This window comes from Trichosurus vulpecula, chromosome 7 (genome assembly GCF_011100635.1).
Source record: "Trichosurus vulpecula isolate mTriVul1 chromosome 7, mTriVul1.pri, whole genome shotgun sequence".
NCBI lineage: Eukaryota > Metazoa > Chordata > Mammalia > Diprotodontia > Phalangeridae > Trichosurus > Trichosurus vulpecula.
This window is the reverse complement of record NC_050579.1, coordinates 102972233-102995717: the sequence shown is the minus strand read 5'-3', so window position 1 is coordinate 102995717 and position 23485 is coordinate 102972233. Positions and strand designations below refer to the sequence as shown.

General features: G+C 36.7%; 1 pseudogene; it reads right to left on the bottom strand.

The window, feature by feature from the left end:
* Positions 1-21089, bottom strand: part of LOC118857596 — a 34089-nt pseudogene extending 13000 nt beyond the window's left edge.
* Between the last annotated feature and the right edge of the window lie 2396 nt (positions 21090-23485).

Here is a 23485-nt window from a genome sequence, read left to right as displayed (position 1 = left end):
AGGCACACACAGTTTGGGAGATATTGTGGTAATATTGTTCTTGTTGGTGTAGCTAGAATCTCTTGACTTTGCTCTGTTTATCCCTTGGCTTTCGTGAGAATCTACTTGGAAGCTGATGTTGGGATATCTGTCACTAAGAAAGAATTCAAAGGTCTGGGAGACTACCTTGTGAAAATTACCAAATCTAGCCAATCTGATGGTGGATGACTGTAATCCTTGCTACTGAATAGACTGAGGCTAGTGGATATGTTGAGAGTGGGAGCTCTGAACTACAGTAAGGCTAGAGCTGATCAGCTATCCACACTATGTCTAACAGTAATATAACGAATATCTGGGAGGTGGGGGCCATAAGGTTGTGAGAGGAGCAAACCAGCCTAGGTCAGAAATGGAACCCATCAAAGTTTCTACATCAATCAATAATGGAATTAGGCCTATGAGTGGATTGCACTTCCAGACTGGGGGAAATGAGAGCGTCTCAAAAAAAACCAAGAAAAAAAATCATCAGGTCTGATGGAATCCATGGTGAGTGTTAAGGTATCAGGGTCTCAGGGCAAAGCATTATCATCTATGAACAGAATACTTAGAAGTCTGATACAGCAAAAGGCATTCTCTCATATCCTAAGACACTTGTATAGTGCTAAGGTGGATGATTGCACAATCAGCATCCACTGTAGCAGGCATCATATCTTATTGCTTCAATTATAGCAAAGGTGTGAGTGACAATGCGGTCTGGGGGATAAAGGAACACACTAAAACAACTGACTGCTGTGGGTAGTGGGGGAAGATTGCTAAAGTGAAGGTGACAAAGCATTCTCCAAGGGTGCCTGGTTCAGTGTTTTTAGAGGCATAATTGAAGCTTTCATGCTTTTCCTATACAATTCTCCAATATATATATATATATATATATATGTTCTTTGCCCTGTGCTGGGCAATATTTTTTAACAAGGACTTAGAAGAAAGCATAGATGGCATGCTGCTCAAAGGCAATATATTGGATAATAGTCAAATCTGAAACAGATCTCAACAAGTTAGAATGACAGGGTAAGTTTAACAAGATTAAATTAAAAAAAACATGAATGCGAAACCTTCCAATTAGGTTCAAAATGTTAACTGCAGAAGTACAGCATTGGGGGAGCTTATTGTTCACAGTTCTTGTGAAAAGTTCTGTTGGTTTCAGTGGACTTCAAGCAGAATATGAGTCAACAGTGTGACTAGGCATCTAAAAAAGTTAATGCGATCTTAGTATGCATTAAAAGAAGCATGCTGATCAGATCAAGGGAGATAATAGCAATGCTATAGTTTGTCTTGGTTGGGCCACATCTGGATTGTATTGTTTATTTCAGGCACCATATTTTAGGAAAAACAAAAACAACAAAATGAGTGTGTCCCAGGAAAGTGATCATGATAACAAAAGTATTGAAATCTGTCCTTTATCATTACATCTGTCATTATGGATCTGGTGATGGAATTGTGAATATTTAGTTTGGAGAAAAGAAGACTTAGAGGAAACTTGTAAGTCATCTTCAAATATTTAAAGAACTGCCATGTGGAAGAAGAATTATATTTATTCCTCTTTGCTGTAGGAAGGCAGAAATAGGAACTTAATACTAGGAGATAGAATGGGAGGGGGGCAGATGCAAGGAAAATTATCCTAACAATTAGAGTGATCTTGAAGTGGAATTCACTACTTTGTGTAGTAGTGAAGTCTGTCATTGTAGTCTTTAAGTAGTACCTGGATGTTCACTTGCAAGAGATGTCATTTTTTTTTTACATTATGTAATGATGTTTTGTGATTAGAGACATTCTCAAAAATGTTTTTCACAGTAACTCAGAGAGTTATTGTAAGAATTATTAACCCCAGTTGTCAAATGAGGAAACACACAGGATTTAATGACCTGCCTTAGGCTTTATAACAGCAGAGAGCAGTATGTGATCTCAGGTCCTTTAAAGCCAATATTCTTTCCATGAGGTCTAGATAAATTATATCACAAGGCAAACACTGACTAATCATCCACTTTAGACCATCTGATAGTATTATGAACACAAAAGGAAAAAAGAAACATAGTTCCTGCCCTCAAGATGCTCACATTTGATTAGATGTTTTTCTGCATTGGCTGAACGAACATATTGTACTTAGCTGAGACATACAGCAAGTGGTCAAGTTTGCTGTGTGTGCTTCTCTGCTATCCCAAGTTTTCTTCATAGAACCCCAGGCTTCTGCAGGACACAGTATAAGAAAACTGTGTGAAACAATTTGCCACCGGCTGTTGGTTGATTAAACTAGGGCCCCCTTTTTCCCAAAGGGGAAAGGACATGCTGATAGAAACAGCTAATGTAAATTAATGAATCTCTGAGTACACCTCCTGAATCTAAAGTAATTCTGTCACCTCCTGTGTTTAGCTTATCTGACTTACTCAAGATTGGTGCCTTTAGAAAAGGCTCTGCTTCTTTTATCTTCTCAATATAAAATTGCAGTCTTTAAAATCTATAAGCCATCCATCATTTAGACTAGTACTGTCTGCATAGATTTGAACTTCAGGGAGCAGTTACATGTTTAGTCTCATTTTTCTAGGCCAGACAGAGACAGGGAACCATCAAGGGGCAACGAGGTAGATCAAACTATTCAAATGTCTTCTTTTACCCTCACCATATAACAGTGTTCCCATGGTTTATAAGATTATTCAATAAATCTTGTAGTTAGATCAACTTAGTGTGAGGCTTTGTCTATGTTATTTGTAATTTACTGAAACACACGAGCAAACAGGAATAAGAATAAATGGCATAATATTTTCAAAGCAGTTTGAGAAGCCACTTAGAGTAATTTATAGTTTTATTATTTGTGAATCACTTAAAGTAAACAAGAAGCATGAAGAATGACTTATGGGAAATTTTAATCAGCATTCCCCCATTTCTATAATAATAATAAAAAACAATTAAGATGAATCCCACACACCTACTGGAAGATAAGTCTCTTAAAGGTCATTTACTCATGGTTACATCAGATTTGTAATGGTGTATTCCTCAAGTTAATTTACAAGCTAAGTACACTTATGTAATATTAATGTGTTTTCTCAAAGATTCAGGCAGATTGCCTGACACTTAACTTTTAGAGCCACAGTGACTAAGGCTGGCTTCAGAATTTTACTCTAGTTATGATGAGGCATAGATTAGCTGTCTATGGACATGCTGTACAGTGGACTATTTCACCGAAAAGGAACATGTACGAAGAATCCAAAGATCTAGATTCTACATCTAGATTCAGAGCTAGAAGGAACAGCAGAGGTCATTTAGTCCAATTCCCTCATTTTACAGAAGAGGACACTGAGGGGTGGCATGCCTAAAGAATATACAAGTAGTAGTCATCAGAGGCAGGAATCTAAATCATGCTCTTATTTTAGAGACTGTATTCTTCCTACAGTACCATGCTGCCTACTTAGTTCTAGACCTAGATATGCTCCTAAATCTGTAGATAAGAGATTTTTACCTCTCTGGGTCTTATTTTCTCTATTTATAAAGTGAGGAGGTTGGACTAACTGATATATAAGGTTCTTTTCAACTGTTACATTTCAGGCTCCAGTCATTTGAGGATTACTCTTATCTCCCATTGAGGAGTAATGGGGAAGAACTGAGGGGACTCAACCCACTTCCTCATACTTTTACAAGATTGAGTGAAAGATAATCTAGCTCTTCTAATTTTTGCTTTCTTTAGTTTTTACATTGTTGGTATATTTTCCTCAGGTAACTTAAATTGTCTTAGACTCTTAATCTCTTTGGTTACAAGTATAAAATACTACTAAACTAGTGCTGCTTCCTAATTTTAGAAAATTCTTTCCCCAGAAAACTAACCATGTCACTTCACTCCAATGATTTCATTTTACTTTAGGGATCAAATATGAGCTCCCCTCTTTGTGATTTAAAGTCCTTCAAAAACACCCCAACATTCTGTCAACCTCTAGAGTTGGGTCTAACAAAGACAAACAGAATTAGGCTGTGTGCACATTTATTTCTCTCAAAGCCGGCAGACATGCATATGAGTGCATAGGAACTACAGTCATGACTGAATTCACTTTTGGGAGTTGGCTGAATAGTACGTATACCCTTCCAACAGGGGCTGATATCACTGCATCATCATTTCACCCCTGGACAGAGAGAAAATCTCTATGCCAGACCATTCCCACCTATACCAGACTACTCCCAGCCTTAGGCCATCTAGACAAAACAATCTGTCTCTACCCAAGCTTGAGTAGAACATGATGGGTTAACTACTTTAGATTAAATTCCTTGTAAACTTGGGTGGGGTTTGACCAGGGTAAGGACAGTCAATTGGATCTCATTATCAGTAATGTCTTTTTGAAGGAAAACTGAACTTAAAATCACACACACACACACACAGAGAAGGAAAATGCCTTTAATGGGAAGGTTAGTTCCGTAACTTTCCTCTTATTTTGTCCTACCTCCCAGTCAGTGTTACTTCCCTTACAATCTCTCTTCCAAGGTGGTCTTGCAAAAGACAGAATTTTCTATGGGCAAGACATAAACATATATTTAAGGGCATAAACATATATTTAATGCCTACTACGTCCCAGGCACTGTGCTAAGCGCTTTTACAAATATTACCTCTTTTGATCTTAAGATCAACTCTGCAAGGTACATGATATTATTATCCCCATTTTAAAGTTGAGGAAATGGAAGCAAAGAGAAGTTAAATGAATTGCCTATGATCACACATGTAGTCAATATCTGAGGCTGGATTTGAAGTCAGTTGACTTCAGGCCCAGCACTCTATCCACTGTGTCACCAATTGCCCAGGGGAAAGAAAGAAGGGTTTCCTTCGATCGATTAACAAGTGTTTGTTGTTCATGTCTTACTTTTCCTAAACCCATTTTGGGTTTTCTTGGCAAAGATACTGGAGTGGTTTGCCATTTTCTTCTCCAGCTCATTTTCCATATGAGGAAACTGAGGGAAGCAGGGTTAAGTGACTTGCCCAGCTAGACACAGCTGGTAAGTATCTGAGTCCAGATTTAAACTCAGTCTTCCTGACTTCAGGCCTGGAGCTCTATCCATTGAGCCACCTAGTGGGTGACTAAGCCTTATTATCTGCCACACACTACGCTGATGCTGGAGATGTTATAGGTCATAACAGTCAACAAAAATAATAGCCTTTTAGCAGAAGTCATTTGTCTCTATGTGTAGATATAGCAAAAACATATAAATTATTTCCATTTGCAACTCAACCAAAATTTTTCAACATGAATATCCATTCCTTTTCTGTATGCATTCCTGCTTATCATGCTTTACTTTCTTATTTGTGTTTGGATATATTAATTGTGTTTTTGTACAAATATAAGGAAAAGCAGGAAGGTCAGTTTGACTGGACCTTGGCCTACAGGAAGTAATATATAAGAAAGATGCAAAAGTAGGTTTCTGCTGGTTTGTGAAGAGCTTTAAATGATAACCAGAAGAGCTGATATTTTATCCTAAAGCTAACAGGAAACTACCGTAGTTAATTTTGGAGGGGTTGGGTTGTGTTCAGACTTGGAGTTCAGTAAACCACTGTGGCAGCTGTATGCAGGATGAATTGAATTGGGAGAGAGACTTGAGGCAAAGAAAGCAATTAGGAGGTATTTGTAATGAATGGGAGGTGATGACTTGAACTAGAGCAGAGGCTGTATAAGTGGGGAGAAAGAGACTGATACAAAAGATGTAGAAGTAGAAATAACAAGACAGGACAACTGATTGATATGTGGTGTGAGTGAAATTAAGAAGTTGAGGATGAAATCAGGGTTCTGAACCTGGATGCCTGGAAAGGAGTTTGGAAGGGGAAAGTTTGGGAAATGGATAACTTTGAAGGGGAAAATAATGTAATGAAATCTGTCATGCGCATCGCAACTTGTCCATCTGTGTTCATCCTTTGAGCAACTTGGTCTGCCAAAGGAGAAAAACGTGTAGGAATGGAGCTCCTATGAGTCGCTGCCCAGGAGGGCAGGGCCTTCAAAGACCACTTGCCATAGGCTCATGAAGTATTCTGCAGATCAGTGGGTGGGTAGGCTGGGGCAGGGGAGGAGCAGCAAATATTTCCTGTGGTACCTGTGCAGCTTGTTTCTATTGCTTCCTAGGTTGTGAATAGGATATAATTATTTTGAAGAGACTAAAGCAGAAGTGGGGAGAATGGGAATTTACAGAACCATGGGAAGAGGATTTAAATATAACAGGTAAAGGAGTAGGTTTGTTTGTGTTGGGGACAAGCCCCATGAATGACTACCACAGGTGTTGGCTATTACCCATCTTCTCACTCTTAGGCTAACTGGTTACATAGCTCTTGCCCATCATGCCTTGGCTGAACCAATTCATAGCTCTATCAACAGAGTACCAATGTGCTATCACTGAGGGAACTCTATAATAATTGCAATTTCCTTTTTTTTTTTCATCTTTGCCAACCTGATAGGTATGAAATGGAATCTTAGAACTGTTTTAATTCCCTTAATTAGTGTTTATTTGCATTATATATATGACTTGATTGCTTGAATTTCTTCTTTTTTGAATGACATTCATATTTTTTGACCATGTATCTATTGAGAAGTAATTCTTATAATTTGATTCAGTTTCTTATATATATATTTGAATATCAGACCTTTACATTGTATCTGGGAGTTTTCTTTTAGGAGATAATGGATAGATTCTTTCTATTTTTACTTGTTGCACAGCCTTGATAAATTTGGATACTATTAATCTGTGATTTCTTGAAATAGATCTAGGATTTTTTTATTTGAGATTTTCAGGTAGTTTGATGGTTTTGAGATCACCTGTCTTTGATCTTTTTTGTAGGTAAGTTGTTTTTAAAGGAGTCTATTACGTGAGTAAAATTTACATCTCTTATACTAAACTGTTTACTTTGCTTCCAATTCTTTCCTCTAAGAGTTTTTACTTTTTCTCATTACTTCCTCTGTCACTCACATTTTATTTATAGATATAATTTTAAAAGTTCTTCATTTCTTTCTTGAATTCAAACGGAGCTTGGTTCAAATTTGTGATTTACGGATATATGTGGATATAGATCTACAAATATGTACATATATGAAAGTATATGCGTATATCATATTTGTAGATATGTTTTGAAAATTCTTGCTTTATTTCTTCCAGGAAATCAAATAGACCTTGTAGAATATTTGTAATTTTCTTTGAGATTTTTCAAGTAAATAACATAGAATTATTCTCTACTTTGAGGATTGTGTCTTGAGCATTCCTGACTATAGTGTTTAATTTATGTATTGATTTATTTCTTTAGTATTTATTCTTTAGTATTTTCTTCTGTTTATTTATTCCTCCAGCCTTACTTTCTATACTTAGACCTGTACTTGGCTCGAGGGCCCATCTCCTTCGCCTTCCACATTCTTAGATGAGGTGGACAGGTTCTGTTAGTCTTGACTTCATTTTCCTGAGTTCCTTCAGTTGACTTTTCTTTTGTATATCTGCCTTCAGAGTGCTGCAGTTTCAGTGTCTCTGGTCAGAGCTTTGCCATTGTCTATTCATGATCAATGCATTGGATCTTCTGGCCCTCCTGAGGGCTTCCTTGGTCAACATGTTGGATAGTTTGTCTCTCTGAGAACTCCCTTGATCAGGGTACTGGGTAGTTTCTATCCATCTTGGCCTTCCTCTGTAAGATCACTGGGAGGTCTTTGTCCCTCTGGGGGTTCCCTTGACAAGGGTGCTTTGTGGCATATACTCCATAGAATTTACTCCATCTGCTTGATTAGTAATGTTCTGTCTTGCCCCTCCTCACCTCCTTTGTGCTTTCCTAACAAAAGTATCTCCATTTCCCCTGGGATTTCCTGAGTTGGAGTGCTGCCACCTTTTTCCCCTCTGGAGCTTTCCCTGCCCAGGCACAGGGTGGACCTATTTACCTTTGGAGGTTCCCTAATTAGAATTCACTGTGACTCTTCTCCTGTTCCTGGACATAACTATGCCACTTCTATCCTCTTTGTCCTGGAGTTTCTCTTGGTGGAATGCTATCTCTAGCTACTTTTTTTTTCCTGAAGTTGCTCAGGCACTCTGATCTATGTAATCCTGTTTTGTAGTCATTTCCTGTCCCAATGCCCCTTCTGGGGGCTGTTACACCTTTGGGAGGCCAAGTTGCTCATTAGCATCTTTGTAGGGAATTAAAAGCCACCATGCCATATGCTTTTGTGTAGTTTAAAACAGAGGAGGCAAAGAGCTCTTCATTGTCTGTTAAAATTGCACTCAGCAGCTCCCCAAAAGCTGCTAGAGCAATTAGGAATAGATAGCCTAATTAGGCACACAAGCAAACATATTTTCTAAGTGGGGGAAAAATCTTTTTTTTTTGCTTAATATGCTTGAATATGACTTTTAGGACTAAAGAGTGAATTCCTTTAAATCTGCTCTCCCTATATTTCTATCCCACCCCTTCACCTCTCAAGAATAACTTTAGTTTGACCAAACTACTCTTCAAGGCTGCCTAAGGTCTCTTGTTTCCTTATGCTAACCAAACATTAGACAGATATATTTTTATTACCCTATTTTCTTCTTAACCCAGAATCAGAATCATAGAATTTCTGCCCCAAATATGTATCCCCATTTCCATTTCAATGGACCACTTGATATCCAAGAGTTCAGAAAAAAAAATAATTACATTACTAAAATCTACTCAATGATTTTCAGATAAAAGCTTCCTGTAAGGAAATAAAAGTAGCTGGTAAGGAAGATCTATGAGAGTCTCAGAAACTGTCCTCTGAATCAGTAAAGTGTTCCTTGTATACCTGAAAGGGTCACAGCTGGATTTCAGGTTAACTCTACTCTGAGTCTCTTCTATATGGGTTTATCTCAAAACAACCCTGGTGAGGGTTAACTCAATTCATTAAACATTGAGTGTCTACTATGTGCCAGGCACTGTGCTAAGCTGTTGGGATACAAGTAAGAAAAAAGTAAGATAGTCCTTACCCTCCAGAAACTTACAATCTAATAATGGGAGAAGACAAGACACAAAAAGAAGCTAAAAAGAAGATGGCACCAGGGAATCCTTAGTGTGGAGACATGTTAAAAACCAAGCATAGACTCTAATGGAAAATGAGACATTACTTGGAAAGTTCTGAGCCCTGTATAAGGAAAAGCTTTGGGAGGAGTTTATTGCTCTGTCTTCCAGCCCTCCAGTAGGAGGGGAGAGATAACTTAGGGAGTTGAGAAGATATTGTATATCAAAAGCTGGGATGATATCCTTTGTGAGAAGATTTCTGGCAATCAGCTTATCCTGGGGGAAGTTAAAGGGTAAAGGAGGATTAAGGAGGATAAAATCCCAAGGAGTCAAACTAAGCAGAGCTACTGATGGAAAATGGAGAGAGATGCCCCATATCTTTTGGAGGCCTGGCCTTCAACAAGTTTAAAATTGTAATTGACTTCTCACAGCTCTGAGACCTAGCTCAAACCCTACTTGGTGTCCATACCCTTGCCATGCCCCCTCTCCAACCCCCTCAACATCTAGTTCTTTCCAGCAGAAGATTGGAACCAAGAACATATTTTCATGGTTCCTTCTCTCCTTTCCTACATCACCATGTTGGACATGGATCTCTCCTTAACCATGAGGTATGATGAACATGCTGTCACCATCTGAAGAAGATAAGTTAAAATGATTATGGCTAATAGTTTCTGCTACTTCAAGTCCTTTAGCACAAAAGATAAACCTGAGAGCAATTGATGTCCCTCCCAAGTATTGTTCACATAAAAGTAGAGGGAAAGTGGTGAGAGACATGGAAGAAGACTGATGGGTTGGGCATATAGAGGTAGAGTACAGAAAACATCTGTTCTGGGACATTGAGGGTTTGGACAAAGGAATCCTAGTTTCAGGCCATTATCTTTTGACATCATTGGGTTAAGGAAAATTATCCCCATTTTTAATCTGTTCTAATCATCTTCAAAATGAAGATTAGTTTGGCAGTGTTAAAATAATACTATCCATTCACATGAATAGCTTACCATTTAAGTCTAATTATTGTGCTATCCAATAATAATTTTTTACCTCATTAAATGTGTCAGATTATGTCATTTTACTTTCTTGTAATAGTAAATCTTGTATGCACAAGATATACCTAGAAAGTAATGTTAACTCCACACAAATTAGTGGAATTACTTTGTGATTATACTACATATACTCAATCTTAATAGTTTGACAGTCCTCAATTTGGAATCTTTTCTTTCTTTTTTTAAAAGGAATAAGTAAATTAGAGGGAACATTGACTCTCAATCTCTTAGTCCAAGAATTTTTAACCTTTTTAATGTCATGGTCCCTCTGGGAGTCTCATTAAGCTATGAACTCCTTCTAAGAATGTTTTTAAATGTGTGAAGGAATGCTAAATGTCAGAGGTTAGCAAAAATAAAAATGGATCCCCCCCACTCCAAGTTAATGGATCTTCCTGAAATCTTTCCGTGGATCCTAACTTAATTATTCCTCCTGTAGCTGGGCCTCCAAACTGCAGTCTCTCTTTGTACTTTTCTGCCAGACTAATCTTCCCCAAACACCTGTTTCCATCATCTCAGTCCCACACTCCATTTACTTACTCTTAGTATCTCAATTCCAAACTGTTTTGTGAACTATTGATAATGTGAATTCACCTTTCTATTTATCAGACTGTAGTTTTATATTCCTTTACTCTTCAACATATATTTTTTTTTGCTCTCATTAGACTAATGTCTCCAATGTTCTCAATGCCTATTGTACTCTTTCCTATTCTTTTATCTTTGCTCAAGCTGTTCTCCTTGCTTAGGATGATCTCTCTTCTGACTTCTCCTAAAGTAATTCCTATTAATCTTTCAAAATCCTTCTTCAAGTGTGTCTACTCCATGAAACTTTTCTTTTTAAATCCCATTCCAAATTAGACGATCCCATTCTTGAACTCTAATTGTACTTACAGGGAACAATAAAGAGTTAAATATTTCATTGATTTCTAATTTTATGTATTTGTTTCTCTAAATAAACTATAAGTTATGTGAGGACAGGGGCAATGGAATACACATACTCTTATTTAACTGACCTCCACAGCATTTCTTGCTTATCTCAAAGTTGGTGGTAGCATGGCATAGCAGAAAAAACTCCTAGGATTTAGAGTCAAATAGTGGGTCTGCTACTAATGATATTCATAAATTTAACTTTCTTAAATGTAAAATAAGGTTCTGGATTAGATGATGTTTAAGCTTCCTCCCAGCTATAAATTTCTGATCATGTGGTTTCTGATCCATTCTTTTCTCCTCACTCATATGGCCACTATCTTCATTAATCCTTTATTATCTTTCTCTCATATTAGATTAATGGTGTCTGGACTGGTCTATTTACAAACTCTCCCCTCTACAATCCATCTTTTTTTAAAAAATTAAATTTATTTATTATTTATTTTATTCTTCTCTTTTTAAAATTTTGAGTTCCAGATTCTCTCCTTTCTTCTCATTCCTCTCCCACCCATGAAGAATTATAAAATATTCTGCTCTAGCCCTGCCACTGCCTCCCCTCCACAAAAAACCTCTCTGTGTGTCTTTCCATCTCAAGTATGTCTCATTTATAATGTACTGCTGGATGCTGGTTTCTACTGCATTCTGATATCTGCTTCCAATTTTACGGGTTAGCTTATTCTATTCACATTCACAGTTATGATTACTGAGTATTTCCCTCCATTCCATTTTCTTTTGTTTATCCTTCCCTCTCTTTTTATCCTGTCCCTCCCCAAAAGTCTGTTTTGCTTCTGCCTCCAAATTAATCTGCCCTCCCTTTTTATCACCCCTCCCCAATATCGCTTGTCCCATCCCTTCCTATTTTCCTCTTTCTCTATTGGGTAAGATAGATTTCTATACCCAACTGAGTGTGTGTGTGTGTGTGTGTGTGTGTGTGTGTGTGTGTGTGTGTGTTTGCACATATTTTTCTTCTCTCTGAATCACTTCTGATGTGATTGAGCTTCAAGCATTGCCCACTCCTTTCTATTTTCCTCTTCACTAGAAAACTTCTTCATTGTTTGCCTCTTTTATGTGAGAAAATTTACCCTGTTCTACCTCTCCCTTCCCTCTTCTCCTAGTGCATCCATTTTTCTCATCCCTACATTTTTTTTAGAGATCATTCCAACATAATCAACTCACACCCATGCCCTGTCTATGTAGACTCCTAACTGCCCTGATAATTATAGAGTTCTTATATTATCTTTCCATATAGGAATATTAACAGATTAACTATATTGAGTCCCTTATGATTACTCTTTCATGTTTACCTTTTTATCATTCTTTTGAGTCTACTGTTTATCAAATTTTCTATTTAGCTCTGGTCTTTTCATCAGAAAGCCCCAAAAGTTTTGAAGTCCTCTACTTTATTAAGTGTTCTTTTTTATTTGGAAGAATTATGCTCAGTTTTGCTGCGTAGGTGATTCTTAGTTGTAATCCTAGCTCCTTTGCCCTCCAGTATATCTTATTTCAAGCCCTCTGATCCTTTAAGGTGGAAATTGCAAAATCTTGTGTGATCCAGACTGTGGCTCCATGAAAGTTGAACTGTTTCTTTCTGGCTGCTTGCAATATTTTCTTCTTCACCTGGGAGCTCTGGAATTTGGCTATAAGTTTCCTGGTAGTTTTCATTTTGGGATTTCTTTCAGGAGGTGATTAGTGCATGCTTTCAATTTCTATTTTACTGTTTTGATATAAGATATCAGGGCAATTTTCCTTTATAATTTTTTGAAATATGATATCTATGCTTTTTTGATCATAACATTCTAGTAGCTCAATAATTTTAAAATTATCTCTTCTTGACCTGTTTTCCAGGTCAGTTGTTTTTCTAATGAGATATTTTACCTTGTCTTCTATTTTTTTCATTCTTTTAGTTTGGTTATATTGTTTCTTGGAGTATCATGGAATCATTAGTTTACACTTACCCAATTCTACTTTTTAAGGAATTATTTTCTAGGTCTCTATCTCAAAGAAATCATACAAATGAGAAAAGGATCCACACGTATAAAAATAATTATAGCAGTTCTTTTTGTGGTAGCAAAGAATTGGAAATTGAGGGGATGCCCATCAGTTGGGGAGTGGCTGAACAAGTTGTGGTATATGAATGTAATGAAATACTATTGAGCTATAAGAAATGATGAGCAGAAAAACCTGAAAAGACTTTTATGAACTGATGCTGAGTGAAGTGACCAAAACCAGGAGAACACTATATACAGTAACAGCCATGTTGTGCAATGATTAACTTTGATAGACTTATCTCTTCTTAGAAATTCAAGGATCTAAGACATCTCCAAAAGACTCATGATAGAAAATGCTGTCCACATGCAGAAAAACGAACAAACAAACCAACAAACAAAACTATGGGGTGTGAATTCAGATCAAAGCATATTATTTGCTCTCTTTCTCCCTCATTTCTTCTTTCTCATGGTTTCTTCCACTGATTTTAATTCTTCTTTACATATTGCTTACCATCTTGGGGTGGGAGGAGGGGAGACATAGGGAGAAAAATTGGAAGCCATAATCTTATGGAAGTGAATGTTGAAAATGAAAAATAGATAAATAAAAGAAAAAAATATTTTTTTCAGAGAGCTTTTGTGCCTCTTTTTCCATTTTGCCAGTTCTGCTTTTTAAGGAGTTATTTCCTTTGGTGAATTTTTGTACCTCCTATTCCATTTGGCCGATTTTTACTTTTAAAGGAGTTCTTTTCTTTAGTGAATTTTTGGGCCTCTTTTACCGTTAGGTCCATTTTGTTTTTTAAGGTGTTATTTTCATTAGTAGTTTTTTATACCTTTTTTACTAAGCTGTTTAATTCTCTTTTAATAATTTTCTTTTATTCCTCTCATTTCCTTATCTAATTTTTCTTCTCTCACCCTTATCTCTTCCTTTAATTCTCCTGAGAATTCTTGTTGGTCTTGGGTCCAATTAGCATTTTTCTTTTGAGGATTTGGTTGTAGCTGTTTTCACATTGTTGTCTTGTTCTGAGTTTATGTCTTCATCTTCCCTGTCACTGTAGTAGTTATTTATTTTTAATAAAAGTTCAAGTTCTTTATTGTTGTTTGCTCATGTTCTCAGCCTATTTCTTCACTTTTTTATTAAGATTTTTAACTTTTAGTTTATAACACTCAGTTCCACATGATTTTGAGTTCCAGATTTTCTTCCTACCCCTGCCCCCCTCCATCCCCAAGATGGCATGGAATCTGATATATCTTCTACATTTAACTTCACATAGAACTTATTTACACAACAGTCAAGTTGTAAAGAAGTATTATGACCAATGGAATGAATCATGAGAAAGAAGAAACAAAACCAAAACCAAGACCAAAACAAAAACAAAAGAAAAAAATTAAAAAAAAACAAAGGGAAAAAATGGAGCGCAAACTGTGTGCCTCAATCTGCATTCAAACTCCATAGTTCTTTCTCTGGATGTAGATAGCTCTCTCCATCATGAGTCCTTTGCAGTTGTCTTTGAACCTGGTATTACTGAGAAGAGTGAATGAAGTCTATCAGGGTTAGCCATCACAGAATACATATATCTGTGGTTGTATGTAATGTTCTCCTGGTTCTTCTCTGCTCACTCAGCATTATATTATGTAAGTTTTTCCAGGTTCTTATGAAGTCCATATCTTCCCCATTTCTTATAGCACAATACTATTCCATTGCATTCATATACCGCAGCCATTCCCCAATTGATGGGCATCCCCTTGATTTCCAATTCTTTGCTACTACAAAAAGAGCTGCTATAAATGTTTTTGTACATATGGGTCCTTTTCCCACTTGTGTGATCTCTTTGGGATACAACCCTAGAAGTGGTATTGCTGGGTCAAAGGGTATGAACATTTTTATAGCCCTTTCAGAATAGTTCCAGAATGGCTGGATCAGTTCACAACTCTACCAGCAATGTAACACTGTTCCAATTTTCCCACGTCTTCTCCAGCACTTATCATTTTCCTGTTTTGTCATTTTAGCCAATCTGACAGGAGAGATGTGGTACCTAAGAGTTGTTTTGATTTGCATTTCTCTGATCAGTAGTGATTTTGAGCATTTTTTCATATGACTATAGATATCTTTAATTTCTTCCTCTGAAAACTGCCTGTTCATATCCTTTGACCATTTCTCAGTTGGGGAATGAATTGTATTCCTATAAATTTGGCTCAGTTCCCTGTATATTTTAGAGATGAGGCCTTTATTAGAGACACTAGTTGTAAAGATTTTCTCCCAATTTTCTGCTTCCCTCCTAATCTTTGTTGTATTGGCTTTTTTTAATACAAAAACATTTCAATTTAACATAATCAAAATTAGCTATTTTGCATTTTGTAATGTTCTCTCTTGTTGTATCATGAATTCTTTGCTTTCCTATAAATCTAATAGGCAAACTATTCCTTGCTTTCCCAAGTTACTTATAGTATCAGCCTTTATTCCTAAATCATGAACCTATTTTGACTTTATTTTGGTATATGGTGTAACATATTGGTCTATGCCTAGTCTCTGCCCTACCATTTTCCAATTTTCACAGCAGTTTTTGTGAAATAGTGAATTCTTAGCCCAGAAGCTGGATTCTTTGGGTTTATCAAAGATTAGATTCCTATAGTTGTTGACGACTGCATCTTGTATACCTAACCTATTCCACTGATCATGACTGTTTCTTAGCCAATACCAGGTGGTTTTGATGATTCCTGCTTTATAGTACAGTTTAATAACTGGTATGGCTAGGCCACCTTCCCTAGCATTTCTTTTCATTAATTCTCTAGATATTCTAGACCTCTTTTTCTTCCAGATGAATTTTGTTATTATTTTATCCAGCTCTGTAAAATAATTTTTTGGTAGTTTGATTGGTATGGCACTGAATAAATAAATTAATTTAGGTAAAAGCATCATTTTTATTATATTAGCTTGGCCTAACCATGAGCAACTGATATTTTTCCATTTATTTAGATCTGACTTTATTCACATGAAAAGTGTTTCATAATTGTTTTCATACAGGCCCTGGGTTTGTCTTGGCAGATAGACTCCCAAATATTTTATAGTATCTACAGTAACATTAAATGGAATTTCTCTTTCTATCTCTTGTTGTTGGGCTTTGTTAGTAATGAATAAGAATGCCGAGAATTTATGTGGGTTTATTTTATATCCTGCAACTTTGCTAAAGTTGTTTATTATTTCAAGTAGTTTTTTACTTCCTTCTCTAGGATTCTCTAAGTAAATCATCATATCATCTGCAAAAAGTGATATCTTAGGTTTTTTTTTTGCCTATTTTAATTCCTTCAATTTGTTTTTCTTCTCTTATTGCCACAGCTAACATTTCTAGTAACAACTTGAATAGTAGGGGTGATAATGGACAACCTTGTTTCACCCCTGATCTTATTGGGAATGCATATAACTTATCCCCATTACAAATAATTCTTGTTGATGTTTTTAGGTAGATGCTATTTATAATTTTAAGGAAGGCTCCACTTATTCCTATGCTCTTTAGTGTTTTAAATAAGAATGGGTGCTGTATTTTGTCAAAGGCTTTTTCTGCATCTACTGAGATGATCATATGGTTTCTGCTAGTTTTGTTGTTGATATGATCAATTATGCTAATAATTTTCCTAATATTGAACCAGCTTTGCATTCCTGGAATAAATCCTATCTGGTTGTAGTATATTATTCTCGTGATAAGTTGCTGCGATCTTTTTGCTAATGTTTTATTTAAAATTTTTGCATCAATATTCATTAGGGAAATTTGTCTATAATTTTCTTTCTCTGTTTTGACTCTTCCTGTTTTGAGTTTTAGTACCATATTTGTATCATAAAAATAATTTGGTAGGACTCCTTCCTCACCTATTTTCCCAAATAGTCTATAAAGTATAAGAATTAATTATTCTTTGAATTGTTTGATAAAACTTACATGTAAAACCATCTGGCCTGGGAGATTTTTTCCTAGGGATTTCATTGATGGCTTGCTCAATTTCTTTTTCTGAGATGGGTTTATTTAGGAATTTTACTTCCTCTTCTGTTAACCTGGGCAATTTATATTTTTGTAGATATTTATCCACATCCCTAAGGTTGTCAAATTTGTGGGTATACAATTGGGCAAAAAAATTCCTAATTATTGTTTTAATTTCCCCTTCATTGAAGGTGAATTCACCCTTTTCATTTTTAATACTGTTAATTTGATTTTCTTCTTTCTTCTTTTAATCAAATTGACCAAAGTTTTATCAATTTTATTGGTTTTTCATAAAACCAGCTCTTGGTTTTCTTTATTAATTCAATAGTTTTCTTGATTTCAATTTTATTAATCTCACCTTTGATTTTCAGTATTTCTAATTTGGTATTTAATTGGGGATTTTCAATTTGTTCTTTTTCTAGCTTTTTCAGTTGCATGCCCAATTAATTGATCTTGTTTTTCTCTATTTTATTCATGTAAACATTTAGAGATATAAAACTTCTCCTAAGAACTGCTTTGGGTGTACCCAAAAAGTTTTGGTATGTTGTCTCATTATTGTCATTCTCTTGAATGAAGTTATTAATTGTTTCTCTGATTTGTTCTTTGGCCCACTCATTCTTTAGAATTAGATTACTTAGTTTCCAATTAATTTTTAGCTTATTTTTCCATGGTTCTTTATTACAAATAATTTTTATTGCATCATGATCTGAAAAAATGTGCTTTGACTACTTCTGCCTTACTGAACTGGATTGTGAGGTTTTTATGCCCTAATACATGGTCAATTTTTGAGTATGTGCCATGTACCACTGAGTAAAAGTATATTCCTTTTTATTCCCATTCCGTTTTCTCCAGAGGTCTATCATATCTGTCTTTTCTAAAATTCTGTTCACCTCTTTACCATCTTTCTTGAGGTTAGATTTATCAAGTTCAGAGAGGGGGAGGTTGAGGTCTCCCATTATTATAGTTTTACTGTCTATTTCTTCCCTTAACTTCCCCTCTAAGAATTTGCATGCTATACCACTTGGTGCATATATGTTAAATAATGATATTGCTTCATTGTTTATGGTGCCTTTTAACAGGATGTAGTGACCTTCCTTATCTCTTTTAATTAGATCTATCTTTGCTTTTGCTTTGACTGAGATTAGGATTGCTACCCCTGCTTTTTTTACATTAGCTGAAGCACAATATATTCTACTCTAGTCTTTTACCTTTACGCTGTGTGTGTCCCCCTGTTTCAAATGTGTTTCTTGTAAACAGCATATTGTAGGATTATGGTTTTTAATCCATTCTGCTATCCACTTCTGTTTTATGGGAGAGTTCATCCCATTCACATTCACAGTTATGATTACTATCTGTCTTTTTCTCCATCCTGTTTGCCCCCTGTTTATGCTTTTATTTCTCCCTTTCCCCTTCAACTCCTCAACAGAGTTTTGCTTTTGACTGCCACCTTCCTCAGTTTACCCTCTCTCTTGATTCCCCTCCCTTATCTTACTGTTTTCCCCTTGATACTTCTTCCCTCCCTTCTGACCACTACCTCCCCTTTTTTCCCCTTTCCCCTCCTACTGCCTGTAGCACAAGTTAGATTTCTATACTTATCAGGGTATGTTATTCCCTTCTTGAACCAAATCTGATGAGAGTAAAGCTCAAATACTGCTCTTCTCCCTCCCTTCTTTCCCTCTACTACAATATGTTTTTCTACCTCTTCATGTGATGTTATTTACCCTTTTGTATTACCTCCTTACCTCTTCTCCCAGAACCATCCCTTTATATGTCTGAATTATATTTTTTATCATTATATCGGTTATTTTATACTGATATCCACAGTCAATGAATATTCCTTTCAATTGTCAAATTGTCATAATAAGTATATTATTCTCAAGATTGACATATATATACATACATATATATATAAAACAAAATAATCCTATATAAGGATGTAACTAACTGGCCTTATTGATTAACTAGGGTTTTTTTCCCCCATTTACCTTTTTATGTCTTTCTTGAGTTTTGTATTTGGAGATCAAATTTTCCATTGAGCTCTGGCCTTTTCATCAGAAAGGTCTGGAAATTGCTTATGTCATTGAATGCCCATCTCCTTGCCTGGAAAATTATGCTCAGTTTTGCTGGTAGTTGATCCTTGGTTGTATTCCACACTCCTTTGCCTTTCAGAATATCATATTCCAATTTCTCCTGTCATTTACCGTAGAAGCTGAAAGATCCTGTGTGATCCTCACTGTAGTTGCATGATAGCTGAATTGTTTCTTTCTAGCTGCTAGCAATATTTTCTCTTTGACGTGGTAGTTCTGACATTTGGCTATAATATTTCTTGGAGTTTTCAATTTGGGATCTTTTTCAGGGGGTGATCGGTGGATTCTTTCAATGATAATTTTACCCTCTGGTTCTAGGGCCTCCAGGAAATTTTCCTTAAGGATTTCATGGAATATACTGTCCAGGCTCTTTCTTTCATCATAGGTTTCAGGTAGATCAATAATTCTTAGTTTGTCCTGGATCTATTTTCCAGGTCAGTTGTTTTTACAATCAGATATTTCACATTTTCTTCTATTTTTTAATTCTTTAGATTTTATTTGACTGGTTCTTGATGTCTCATACAGTCATTACCTTCTACTTGCCCAATTCTTAATTTTAAAGTTTTGTTTTCTTCCTTTATCTTCTCTATTCCTTTTCCATTTGGTTGATTTTACTTTTCAGTGAGAAATCTTCTCCATTTATGTTCTCATATTCCTTAACCAATTCCCTGATTTTACCTTTTAAAGGTTTGTTTTCCTCATTCAATTTTTTTCCATCTTTTTCTATTTTTCTTCAATCTCCCTAATTTGGTTTTTAAAGTTCTCCTTGAGTTCTTCCAGGAATGCTTTTTGTTCTGGAAATCAGTTCAGTTTCCCTTTTGAGGTTTCAGATGTGGGTGTAGTGTCCATGCTGTCCTCTTCTGAATTGGTATTTTGATCTTCCCTGTCTCCATAATATGAATCAATCATCTTTGAACTTCTTACTGTTCTTTTTCATGGTGCTTTTTTTTTTTCCTGGTTTCTGAAGTGGATCTCTGCTTCTGGGGTTTGGGGGCTCTGTCCTAAGTTTCTTGTGTTGGGATCTAGCTTTATGTACTATGGCCTCTGGTTTTGTGAGGTGTGGAGGAGGGGTGATCTGGCTGCTAGGAGTCTTGTCTTCCCCAGGACTGTTCTACAGCATGGGTGGTCTCAGCTCTTGTTTATGTTAGTGTCTGCCACTTCTCCTGGCTGTGCAAAGCCAGGTCTGGGGTCCTGGCATTGATGTTAATTAGCTCCACACCCTGGGGCTCAGTTACTCTCATTGCTCTGCTGAGGTGAGGGCTGCTGGGACACCTCTCTTCCTGCACTAGTCTCCTTCTGCCAGCACAGGAAGGGCCCTCTTCCCCACTTCTCTCACTACTGAAGCCCCTCTTCTGTCTCCTCTGTTTCTCCTGAGGTATTATTCTCTGGGTTTATTCAAGGGAGGGATAAAAGCCATTTTACCTTCACATCATGGTTTCCGGAAGTTCAAGAAGTTTAGACTCTGGGTTGGAGGCCTCTGGGCTAGTTATTTCCGTGGTCGAAGGCTCTGTGCTCTGACAGACTCACATCCTGAGCTGAGAGTCCTGGGGCTTGATGGGGGCCATAGCTTGTACTTCCACCCTGGGCCTGTTCCTGCTCTGATGTTTTGCTCCCCCAGTACTCTCCCAGACCTGCACACTGGATTGATTCCTCTGCTGTTCCCGGTTGGTTTGGTCTGGTGGGGTTCTGCGTGCCTGGCGCTCCTACCTGTCTCAGTCTACTAGTGGATTCTAACTCTCTCAGATCTGCTCAGATTAATTTTTTTAGACATATTTGACAGAATTTGTGAGAGAGCTCTGGTAGTTCCTTCCTTTCACAGTGCCACCTTGGCTCCCCTATTTCTTCACTTTCAACGTTATGTTAAAGTTGTACTCTGCTCACCTTGCCGGGGGACTGGGGGCAGCAATATGCCAAGCTTTATGCCTTTCCAAGGTATGTGTTATTTTGGGAGAGGTGTGATACCAGCTCTCTTGATCTGTCTTCTCATCTTTACCCAGGAGGGGCCCTTGTTCCTCTGCAGCCACAAGTACAAGGGCTTTTCTTAGCCCTGGAACTGTAACTAAGGCCCCTGTTTCTTTGTGACCAATCACCATTAATTCTCTCTACCCTGGAACTGTGACTCAGAACTCGTTATGGATAATAGAGTTGTCAATCAGCACTAGCTGAACTTAGTGCCAGCAAAGAGTCCCCTGTAATCTTTTTCCAACTAATTGTCTAACCCATTTACCATCTCAGGGCTGAGAGGTGTGGAAGCTACTACTGCATCTGCTGTCTCCAAGGCCCACTGTTCATGCTCCTAATGTACTCTTGGCCTGCTCCCACCCCAGTGTTACAGACATATCCTTCAGACCTCCTAAGTTGTCTTAGGCTGTATAAATGTCTCCATCACACTTTCTTTTGATTCTGCTGATTCAAAATTTGATTTGAGGAATTATTTCAAAGATTTTAAAGGGAAATTGTATTTTTAATTTTATTTTAAAGAAGAATATTGGGAGAGTTCAGCTTGGTCCTGGCCTGTACTCTGCCATCTTGGTTCCACCCCCTTACAATCTATCCTTTACAGCATTTGCAAAAAAACCAAACAAAGCCACACACACCAAAAATACACTCCCTGAGTCATAGATCCAACCATGTCGCACATTTCTTCAGAAATGTTCATTCAATGACTCTCTCATATAGTTAGGACAAAGTACAAACTTCTTAGTCTGGAATTTGAAGCTCTCCAATGTCTGGCTCCAACTTATCTTTCTAGTTCTAGTTCGTCTGACTTGTGTTCAGGACTGTCTAGAGGAGCTGTGCTTAACTCCTCTGGAGATAAGAGGAATGAGTTAGGCCCAACATTGTAAACTTTGAGGTGATTTTCGCCTTTAGATGCTAGTGAATTTCTCAGTTGAATCAAACTTGCCAAGTAGTTTTTCAAGTTGCTTTTATGGTATCAAAAGCTCATTCACTATTGCCTGAATTTTGTATTTGATTTCCTATTTCTTTATCTTTGCATGGACTTTTCCCCATGTAAAGAAAGGGAGGGAATATACTCCTTCTTTATCTCTGCCCTTTTCAATCTTTATATCCATGGAAAGATTACCTCAGGTGCCATTTCTTACACAGTTCTTTCCTAATCCCCACAAATGTTAGTTCTTATCTTCTTTATATTACCGTGTATTAACTTATCTGTTAAGTATTGTGTCCCTCCACTAGAATGTAGACTTTGAGGGCAACAAAGTCCAAGGGGCACAGTTCTCATTGACCTGAATGCCATGAAAATATTTGTGCATTCCATTCAAATGAACTCTTAGAAAATCTACAAATTAACAATCTTTTTGTGAGGGCTGAGACCTGCCATTGATGATACACAAGGAAATATTTGTTCCCAAATAAAGTTATACAATTCAGCAAACAACTAACATTTTGCAAAGTTCTCATAAATCACCAAAAGATTGGTGTTTATTAGGGCCTGTCCCAACAAAAAACAATTTGAAAAGAACAAACTAAAAAAAAACATAAAAAGGAAAGGGAAAATTAAGAAAATAAATTCCCTGCTGATGGAAAATCTAGTCTTAACTCAGACCTGTAGGAGGAGAATCCAGAAAGAGTAGGGCCATATAAACTGAGAAAGGAGAGAAAATTCATGAAGAAAGAGAGGTCAACAGTGTCAGAGTAGTAGATAGATGGGCCAAGAAGGTTGAAATCTGAGGAAAGTCAATCAGATTAGGTGATTAATTAAGAGATCATTGGTCAATGTGGTAAATGATGAGGTTGAGTTTCAGTTATGTGATAAGATTGGAAGCAAGATTATAAAGGATTGAGGAATAAGCTAGAGGAGAAAAGTGGGGGTGGTGACTATAGAAAGCTTTTTCAAGGAGTTTAGTCTAGTAGTACATCAAAGGGCTCATCAAATGACTTCCATCATGATTTTTTATCCCCAGCAATGAGCATATTTCCTTGCATATGGCAAGCTACATTTGGCGAATTGAGTTGAATTGAATATACATATATCTTCTTTATCTCCCCACATTACCAAGCAGAGTTCTGGACATATAGTAGGTACTCATTAAATGTTTGTTGACTGAGAACAGTATAACTCTAATATATTATTTTAAAATTAGAACATCCCTCTTGTTCTTTAAGGAGCTATAAACCATACAAAGAAAGTAAACTTTTGTATGTTTTTTGTTGTTGTTTACTCCCGAGCGATGTGGTATAATTGATGCAGTGAGTTCAGGGGAACACAGTAAGATCCTATTTATTGACCTTACAAAAAAGCTTTTGACACCATAAAAGCAACTTGAAAAACTACTTAGCAAGTTTGATTCAACTGAGAAATTCACTAGCTTCTAAAGGATAAAATCACCTCAAAGTTTATCATGTTAGGCCTAACCCATTCCCCTTATCTCCAGAGGGATTAAGCACAGATTTGCAATAACTGCAAGATATTTTTATGGAGCTCTTGCAGAGTCAAACATAAATGTGGAGCTGATGTCAGAATACC